Source organism: Hylaeus volcanicus, chromosome 2, assembly GCF_026283585.1.
Source record: "Hylaeus volcanicus isolate JK05 chromosome 2, UHH_iyHylVolc1.0_haploid, whole genome shotgun sequence".
Lineage (NCBI taxonomy): Eukaryota > Metazoa > Arthropoda > Insecta > Hymenoptera > Colletidae > Hylaeus > Hylaeus volcanicus.
The window spans coordinates 15,026,530-15,037,262 of record NC_071977.1 but is presented as its reverse complement, the minus strand read 5'-3'; the positions used below and the strand labels follow the sequence as shown (position 1 = coordinate 15,037,262).

Below are 10,733 nucleotides of genomic sequence, written 5' to 3'. Positions count from 1 at the left end.
AATAAAAACCTTCAAGGAATCACTACTTTACTCTACCTCTCAATTAAAACAATAGTACTTCTCCTATCCCTTTGCTCTCCAAAACCTCCTAAACACGACCCATCAACGTCGTAACACCGCTCCACGATTTCATTCAAAACGACGCGACGCGACGCGACGCGACGCCGCGTCACACGATCCCCGTCTTCCATTGAACTTCCGCACCGGTTTGGATTCCCTCGTCGAGCAGGGGGCGCGTTGCGACGTATTTCCGCGTGAAAAGTTACGGGTGACACCCGTCGTAACGAAAGGGGACACCGACTTCCTAACCAGGTTCAGGTGTGGCAGGCGATACGAGGGCAAAGGGCGAGCTCAGGTGCTCCAGTTGCCGTCGGTTCAAGCTGCCGTCGGAGGGTTGGTAGGAGAACAGGGCGGCAAGGCGCAGGTGCGCGACGAGCTCCTACGTCCTCGGCGTCGGCGTCGTCGCGCGCCCCGAAGCGACGTCGACCGCCAAGGTACGCGCGTTCCGCCACGGCACAGAGCGCGGCAGGAGTCCAAAGGATCACGAGGTCCAAATCGTAGAGTCAGTCGCCGGGTAGCTCCTTGTCGCTCAAGGAACTCTTTAACATGAGCCTCGGTTCCCGCGCGTTCGTCAGCTAAGGAGGGGAACTTCCGGAACAAGGTCAGTGCTATAACGTCGTCGTCGTCGTTGAACCGCTCTTCTCGTCCGCGATCCTCCTGCTTAGGCCCTCTTCGCGAAGTGTCTCCTCGCGTAGCCCATCTGGGAAATCGTGTTCTTGCGAAAGAGGACCAACTGGAGGGATCCTTTCGAATCTCAGGAGGATAACCCTCGATCGTTTCCTGGGAGCGCGAGCGGTTAGGTAACGGATCAGTGATCGTTAACCAGTGATCACGACGCCCGTGAACGAGTGAGCGCCCTTCTCGCGGGAAAATCGCTAGAGTGAAACGGGGAGTGTGCTACCGGGGCTAATCAAGACGGGAGTTGAAAGTGGATCGAGAACAATCGAGGATTTCCTGTTGGTAGAGTTGCTTTCGGTGAAGGATTTTTGTTTGATTAACGAGCTATCTGGTTTCTGGAGCATCGAGACAGTGTCGCGTTGATTGCGTTTACTATGCCGAGGGAAATCCTTGGAGGCTGGCTACTTGTTCACGGGCACGACGAACTGGTGGCCAGACACCTGTTACTATTCAGAAATTATGTGACCGAAGGGTAGACGATTTCGCACTGATTTGCTTTGGTTTGAAGATTGGGCAAAATTCTTGTCTTGATACATATCTCAAATGAAGTTACACTGCGCAGAATAATATTTAATAGTACAACTCATATTTTTAGCACATTCGCGATCAGCAGGTATTTTACGTTTCTAATACCGAGTACTCACGTAAATAATAAAATTCTGAAGCTGGATAACGTAAATTTGCATCGTTACGGCGGAGATAAAAATTAGAAAATATGTTTTGAAATATCAATGTTGTAATTATGTAGTGTATAAAATAAAAAGATTTTCATAATTTTGTCATAACCAGCAATAGAATTTGAAGTGATGTGATTTCACGTCAGCGATTGCGAATGTGTTAAATGAGCATTCAATTTTCGCAAGTTTTTATTACGCAAAATTTGCAGAACATTTCTATGTAGATAAAAATTGTCTCCCTCTCTGAATACAGCGAAGACGATTGCTGGTATCGTAAAAATAGAAATGAAAATTGGATAGAATAATAGATTAACAACGAAACCAACTTGTGGAAGTGATTTGAAAGTATAGAAATTTTTTTGCGACCTTTATTCGATCGAGCTGGTAACCTTTTGCACTCCATTGGCGAAGACGTCATAAATGATATACGCCACTACTCAATTTTAATTTCTGTTCGTCCAGCAACGTACGAGGTACGTTCATCTTGTATTCGTTATGTAAAAATTTTATCGGGATAAAAATTCTTCCCCTTCCTGGGTAAAACAAAGAGAATTCGTAGTATCGTCAAAGTAGAGATGTGCAGAATTAAATAGAAATAATAGATGACGAATAAAATCAACTACAAAAACTACAGCGACGTTTAGAAAATTAGACTTTTGACTAGGAATGAAAAAATCGATTATACGAGCTGACAGAATATGATAAATGACAAATTTTATATTAACATATTTACTCACTTACTTTATAATTCAAATTATAGTAATTAAGCTAAACAGAAATTAGTAAGTGTAGAAAATAAACGTCAAATAATTTGGAAATCTGAGGGGTCAATTGAGACCCAAGAAATCATTCTAGAAGTCATCTTCAGCTACGCTCGCGATTCAAAGAAAAATCTCCATTTCATGGTTCGTGAATTCTATTGTATTTTCGTTTCTTAACTTTACGTTAACATACGTGTTCTGTCGCGGTGTGTTCGGAATTTGTTTCGGAAATTGCGCCATTGAAAGTTCACATTTTTCAAAATGAAGGTGTTAACGCTCGGAGCAGGTTCCGCAAAAGTGTTACAGTGGACGTTTGCGTACGTACTTCGACTACGTTGAACGCCGACAGTTCTCAAAGCACGAGAAATCCTCTTGGAGGAAAGTTTAAAAAAGTTTTTCCGGTCGTTTTTCAGAAAGATCCTTTCGAATTTCTCGAAGGAAAGCTTCTCGATCACGGCACGTACGCACGCCTACGCGCAGTTAACTATTCTGCAAGAATTGTGCGTGGGTGGTGAATATTTTTTTATACTATGAAGTGCTTGTTTTCTAAGTGTTCGTTCGCTGAATTTCTCGACGATTAGTTGGTCACTTTTATATGAGGTGAAATTATAGTAGTTCATAAAATTATTACAAGCATTGAAGAAGAAATGATTTTATTAAAGTTAAGGATCTTTACTTTAGTGTATATTTTTCTCTTTCAAAAAATGAATACTAATTTAGTGGAATGAGCGTGTGTTACTCTCATTTTAAAGGTCTCTCGTGTTAAAATTATTCACACAGTCGGATAAATTAACGCAAAAATCATTACGACCTGTTACTTATTTACAGTGATGTGTTTAACTCGAATAATAAATGAAGCTTGAAACTAATGCATACATTCGATTGAACAGTTGCATTTTTAACGGTCTATTATGGAATATATTCATCTAAAATTTAAATTTTTATTGTTATTTAACGTTGAATTTTACAAATGTCGATCAATGCATGTGTATTATTCATTTTTACTGTAGTTCAGTCTGTCTTATCGCAAACATAATAAGATTAAAGACAGAGATTATTTTATCCCACTGTTGATACTTTTATAACAAAAACAATTGCAATTCCGTATTTTGTTTAAGATAAGCAATCAAAGAATGCTCTAAAATACTCCTTGGTATATTGATCTAAATATTAGAGCAGTACTAAGATAGTCTACTGAGAAACTTAGAAACTCAAAGTTTCGTTCAATGTTGAAGACCCTCTTCAGGAAACAGTAATTATGTACAATATTTAAACAGATTTCCCTACACGTAACAATTATAAGTATATAATAGAATTATTATAACATGTACGAAACTAAGGGAGCACTTATAATATTCTGTATTATACTTATAAAAGAATTTTGAAACAACCAAAACAATTTGTCTAGATGCCCAACAAGGTTACTTTCACACGAAGAGGGTCTTCTTTTTGCTCAAAATATGGAGTCGTCAAGAATCATCAAATGAACTACCTCAGTACTGTTGAAGGAACCCAAAGAATCTACATCTTTTGAATTTTTTACATAAAAAGTCAAAATTGTCTGAAAGGGGTGCGCAACGAAAATGATACCGTAGGCATGAAAGGGTTAACACTTTCGTGAAACGAGACCCTCCGTTTGGAGTGGTCTGGCTAGGGAACTAAGGCAGAATGAACGTCATATCGATCCAGGCTACGATATTCAACGAGTTAACGTACGACGAACCGAAGAAACAATTTCTATTGCGTTGCGCGTAACAAGTGGCTTCGTTGTCCAGTTGATTCTGCTTTGTTCCTATTGTCCCCGATTTTTGTGAATTCGTCGATGATAACGTATTGACTTGATTGCGGCAATGTGAACGGCTCGACATACATTGGAACATTTTGGGATTGATGTGTTTTAGAATTAAAGTTTTTTAGGATTGAAGCATTTTAGAACTGGAGAAATTTAGAATTGGAATATTTAAGAATTTAAGCACTTCAGAATTGAGGTCTTCGTTAACAAAAATTTTTTTTTGAATTAAAACATTGAATAGTATAGGATTGAAGAAATTTTAAATTGATGCACTTCGGAATTAAACTATTCTGGAACAATAATATTTTTGTCATTGAAGCAGTTATGGGTTACAGAAATTTAGAACTGAAGTATTCTAAGATTCTATTCCAAAGAAATTTGTTTGGCATTTTAGCATTTCGGGATTGAAGACATTTTAAACTAAATCATTTGAGAATTAAAACATTTTTGAATAATATATTTCGCGCATTGGAGCATTTTAGAGTTGAAGAAATTCAGAATTGAAGTACTTTAGTTAATCCAGTTGAATAAGTTACACACATTTAGAGGCTACAATAAAGCAGTGGCATCGCGTTAAACAGTTTCCAGTCCGTTGCTACCATATTAACACAAAGTCAAAGTCAAACGTGCCCTACTGCTGGAATAGTTTTGGTGCTTACTGTTTGTGTTTTAGATATAGTAATTCAAATTTAGGATATGAAACTATCCACCTAAGTTCTAACATTTAATGCAATTCTGTTAACCATTGGATATACAAATACGTTTTTGCAACAAATTCATTTTAAAGAAATTTGCTAAAACTGTAAGACAATTAAATTTACTCATTCAACTCACAATTAACTCAATGCATATGCCTTTACAATAATAAAAATTTCTTTGTTCCATGACAATGTGTCTAAAATACATAGACGTGCATACTTGCTGGTCATTGATATCTATGTATCCTTTAGTAGTACATGTCCAGGTCAGTTAGGTATACCAAGTTGTTGACACTCTGAACTCTTGACATATCAGTCATAGTGCAATGTGTGTAAAGGTACAAAGAACTTAGCTTGGAAAAAGGAATAACTAAATATTTTAAAAGCCGGCTATTCGTCGTCGAGACATTTAGTCCCAACTATACATTGGGAACGAATTCCCATTTGTTCAGAGAAATAGGATGAAGCGTTAAACAATTATTTTTTGTTGTACAATGTAGGGCATCTTTGTTAAACACGTCTTTCAAATTAATTCAGAAATTAGTTGTTTTGTTCAAGGAACATATTGTTACTAGCATAATGTATATTCTAAGTAATAATTATTAGCAACTCGTGGGAAGAATTAAAGTAATAATACTACAAGTATTACTACAAGTATTACTTTAACGGGTTAGTCGCAGTCGGGAAAATGGAAACGGACAGTTTCTTGTGTGTTTTTTTTAAGGTATTAAATAATAATATTTATTAATGAAATGTAAATATATTACAAAGTATGTCTTAAAGAACTATAAAAGAATTTTTGTTTTAAGAAAAGGTTAATTCATTTCGTCATAACAGGCGATGGCGTGGGTGGCCACTTGGTTTGCGGTGAGCAAGATTTCTTCAAACTGGTGCACCTGAAAACAAAACTAAAGATAGATTTAGAAAATATATTAGACTAACGGGTCTCTGATCGAAGGATTTTTTATTTTCTTGTATACTTTTTTTTATCCTGTATTGAATCGCTTAATTTTAATGAAAAAATTGAAGATCAACTTCAAATGTACGCCATCTTGTTTTAAATTGATTTTTTCCAAAATCCTTCGTTTAGGGACCCGGTAGACTAATCTATTTTCGAAATCTACCTTTGTCTTTGTTTTCAGGTAAATCAGTGTAGAGAAATCGTGCTCACCGCAAACCTATGTTTTTAAATCATCGTCTACGTCATCGGCTGTTATGATGAGATAAATTAAACGTTTCTTAAAACAAAAAATGTTTTTTAGTTCTTTAAAACATGCTTTATAATATACTTAATTGTTACTTCTGCAAATTATTATTGAATAACTAAAAAAAAAATCTCAAGGAAATGTCGTTTTTCCTCTTCCTGACTGCGACTAACCTCTTAATAATGGGAGTAAACTTTGAAAGTTCTAGACTAGAATACTCCCTTAACTCGAGTCATCGATGCTTCGACTCAAAGTTTATGGTTTCTCTTTTGAAAACAATTCTGGGATCCTACATATGTATATACAGGGTGCTCCAGAATTAGTGTAAGAACCGGAAATGGGGGGTAGCTGAGATGATTCTGAACCACAATGTCCTTTGCAAAATCGTCTCAGCTCAGGGGGACACCCTGTGTATATTTCAGTTATAATACGTTTATTCAGAAGGATAGTATAAACTAGTTTGGAAGACTCTTTAATAAAGATGTTCTACATTATTTAACGAAGTATTGTCGAAAAGATTATGAACTGATTCTGCAATAAACAGTTTAGTTTAATTCTTGAAATTAACATTGTACACTAAATCTATTGCAGGGAGAAAGAAAGGTCCACTCGGAAAAGAATCGTTATTAGCATAATATATATTGTAACCAGTAATTATTAGCAAACTGTAGGTAGAGTATAAGTTACAATATGTTCCTTGGAGAACAACTTGTACATACAAAATGTGTATCCTATTATTTCAAACGTTTACTTAATTTCTGTTACTTTGTTATACATTTATACATTTGAAACAAGGAATGCTACCAAATTTAAAAGAAATATCTTATATGTATATGTCTATATCTTTATTTCGCTTTATACTTTATGAGGCATCCTAGTTACATTCTACATACCATGACAACAATGCCATCAAACTTTCGACAAACCAGTCAACTTAATTCCCTCGTACTCTCAAAATTGTCCACCACGCGAGATAAAATTTGGTAAACTTCACCAAATAGCAGGAAAGTTCGATAACAACGTTTCCACAATACCGAGATCGTATCCTCGGCATTCCAGCAGAGTTTTAGTCTTGTTTCGAGCACGAGCACAATATTTGCGATACGCGTAGTTTAACGGGAACCAAAGTCGGAGATATTTTGTATCTCAACTGTCTGTTATGCCATTTGGGAGGCGGAGAATTATGGTACCACGTGGAATTCAACGACATCCCCTACGGCGCGTCCGTTCGCTTGTACGATGCATACTTCGTCCAGGCCGACATCCCCAATTTTCCGTTGATATGCCACCAAGTAAAGGCAGGGTGTGCCCGATTGGAGTGTGCGTGTTGGCTCGTGGCTGTTTGTTTGATCCCGTGGGTACGCGCAGCATGGCCACTTGCTGCTTTTCCTTCTATCAAAGTCCCTTCTCTGCGGAGCCACCACCGTTGGACGGTAGTTACATTTGTTTTCCAGGTATTTCTTTGCTCCACTCCATTGAGATTGGATTCTTTATTCGAGGAGCAACTTTCGTCTTCGTCGTTCGTGCGATGTAGCTTCCTGTTTCGTCCATTTTGCGTGATGGTGTAATTAATAACTTCCCGTCGGGGGCGAAGAAACTCTCCAGAAACACGTGGCGTTATTATTAGATATTTTCTTGTTGATTGATCGCAGAGCTTGCGGGGGAACAGTTTCTAATGTTGAACAATTTATTCTATTGTGAATCGTACATGGGTTTGTGAAAGTAGTGTTAAATAGTATTGGATATAGCATTTTATTTTGTATTATATTTTACTAGTGATTCATTAAATAATAATCATGAAAGTGACATCTATACCTATAGGCGTGACATTACTGTCATTCAGATTTTTGGAAAAAATATTATCACTAGACTGCGGACCTTTATCTAAAATAAAATCTTCGCAAACGTGCTTACAAAAATTAAACCTAAATAGGAATTTATTTTATTCTGAAAATATTGTAACATGAACTTTACTTTCAATTTTTTTTATATTCTTGCATATTGTTTGCATTTTGTAGTTTCTTGAACATTTAAATTTCCTATAAATGTATAAAGTTCCGCAGTCTAATTATCACAAAATTGTGTATGGATAACGTCTTGTTTCTTATTTTATTAGTGATTTATCACAAAATCATGAAATTTGGTATAGTGACATCTACACCTGTACACATACCACTTAAATTTGTATTTCATAAAATTCTGTATGTGTATGTATCTATATGTATCTGAATCTGTATGTATATTACCTATTATTTTTGTTTTATATTTTACTAGTGATTTATTACAAAATCATGAAATGTGGTATGGTGATATCTGTATCTATATACATGCCATTCAAATTTGTAATTCCATAAAATTCTGTATGTATGTATGTGTATTCTATGTTGGCTACTATTTTGTCTTATATTTTACTAATGAGTTATTAAAAAATCATCAAATTTGGTGTGACAATATTTATACTTATAAATATAACATCGATCCATTGAAATTGTTGAAAAAAAAGACATTCTTAGAAGATTGAGTATGTATGGATATGTGTACATGCACTTATTACAATCCAGATTCCATTTGTTCCTTCCTTCTCCCTTTCACACCTCTGTCGTTCACTCATTCCATATGCAGATGTCATTCTTCCGGATAATTTGGAAACAATGGTAGAAAAATGGTCCCTCGAAACACGCAACGAGTTGTTTAATCTATTAAACGTAATTCCATGTTAGTCGGCCCGCTGGCGCTTCGTAATTCAGTTTCGTTCGCGTATCGTGAAAGATTTCTCTTCCATTTATTTCGGTCGGCATTCGTCCGTTGCTCCTATTATTAATTCGCCGATGCTGATAAAACGAGTGTCCAATAGCATGCAAATTGGCTCGTATCTGTTCAGACCTTGGAATTCTTTTTTTTCTACCCTCGAATACATTTCGTACCTACCGTTTCGTGCGCGTGACATCGGAGTTTTGCCTTTCGTTTATCTTAGTCTCAATTCATGCATAACTTTCGTGATTAATTCCCTGGACGATGCTGAAATAATCTTACTCGCAGTCCTACGTAACTTTCGCGATTAATTTGTCGGTGTTGATAAAATAACCTTCGAGTTGATTGTATTTAACATGAGGCTATGTATTTCAAGATTTTATTGTACTTTTTCCCTCAATTAAGTGTTACCTTTGCGTGCGATTCATTTGTTTGACTTGTTTCCGCTTTTTCTTATGACTTTTTCTCGCTTTTTTAGTGGAGGAATTACAAGCATTTCTAGAAATATGACGAGAATCGTGTTTCACAAGTCTTTTAAGTATTTAATGTTCAAGGTGAACCGCGTAAATTGTTACAAGCTATTTTTATCGGAAACTATTAGTGATATCGACAAGTTCTTTTTTTAGTATTATAGGGTACGATAGTCCCTTTCATATGATGTGTGGGGTATTGCTGGATGGCCCCCAGGGTAGCAGGGGGCACAACGATCCTTAATTTTTAATATTTTTAAATCTCCATTGTAAGGATAAGCAATGTTAAGGAAAAGTTTTATATAAAAATGAGAATTAAAATACACGTACGATTAATATAATTTACAGGCAAACAAAATATTAAAAACGCGGGAAGAAACTAAACAATTATATATATAAGTGCACCTATTCAAATTTAGTTATTGAAAAAAGACCTTGCAACACTTTACGCGGCACACTCCTCTGTATAATTATGTATAATTTCTATTCGTTTAATGTATTTTTCCATTTAAATTCAATGATTAGTTTTTGCAATGAAAATAGGGAAGACAACTACTTCCTCTTTATTGACGAACAATAAATAATGGAAGAATATCGACTTTTTAACTGTATCACAGTGATTAATAAATTTACCGAATGTTTATCTTCGAAATAAATTAGAAATTAACAGATGGATATAATAAAATAAAAAAAAATTGATTCTTTATATAGCAGATCTAGAATCAGAATGAAAATTTGAGATTACATTTATTACTATTTTGTCTAATGATGTACAATTTCCAGATCACTGTTTTTCCTTTCCTTTTTTTGATACTGTTCCTGTGTCATCGTAACTAGGAGCAGTTGCGTCGTTTACTGCTCTTCACCAGGGTATTTGCTCCCTTATATAAACGAGCGTAAACGCACCCTTGTCTTCGCGTTAGGATCGATACCATTATTATATTCTAGTCGCCTTAACAGGCTCTCACCCCAGAAGCTTCAGCCCCGAATTACATGGAGAATATAGTAAAATCTCGCCGAGCTTTTTCTTAGATATCATATTTTACCATCAGCCCAGATTTGTGACTCATTCCCGTGACGTGAATCGTTGCGTGAAATATATTTCTCGACTTTCAAGTACAACCATAGATCAATTAATAGGAAAATATAAAATATTATAAACTGTAGTTTGGAACTAAATCAACATTAATCTTTAAAATAATTTTGTTTTTTGTTCTTCTTCTTCTTGATTGAAGTTTTGTTTTCTACTTCATTTTATCAAAGTATTCTTAAATCATACATGGTCGAAACATTTAAAGAATATTAAGATTTAAACATGTGCCTGTTTTAGATTAAATTATTCTTTTACAAATGTTTGCCTTGATAATAGAGATGGCGTGAACTGCTACTTTTGAATCACTCGTGATTCAATTACGATGATTTTTCACAGTGATTCGTGATTCTTCGTGATCGCTTCTGATTTGTAGAGAACATTCTTTTTACTTTTCTCGAATTATGTTATATATATATATATATATATATATATATATATTTTCACAGTGATTCGTGATTCTTCGTGATCGCTTCTGATTTGTAGAGAACATTCTTTTTACTTTTCTCGAATTATGTTATATATATATATATATATATATATATATATAT

The 10,733-nt window shown here is 35.5% G+C and overlaps 1 protein-coding gene across 3 annotated transcripts in view; it reads left to right on the top strand.

Annotated features, from left to right (window-relative positions):
* The first annotated feature begins 523 nt into the window (after positions 1-523).
* LOC128872057 (slit homolog 3 protein) overlaps positions 524-10,733 on the top strand; it is a 375,401-nt gene continuing 365,191 nt past the window's right edge. For 2 of the 3 annotated variants that reach the window (XM_054114371.1, XM_054114369.1), the window contains exon 1: positions 527-661. The gene's annotated coding sequence lies outside the window, so the exon portion shown is untranslated. Of the gene's footprint in view, positions 662-10,733 lie in introns of all 3 variants that reach the window. The other variant, XM_054114370.1, reaches the window with a different exon arrangement.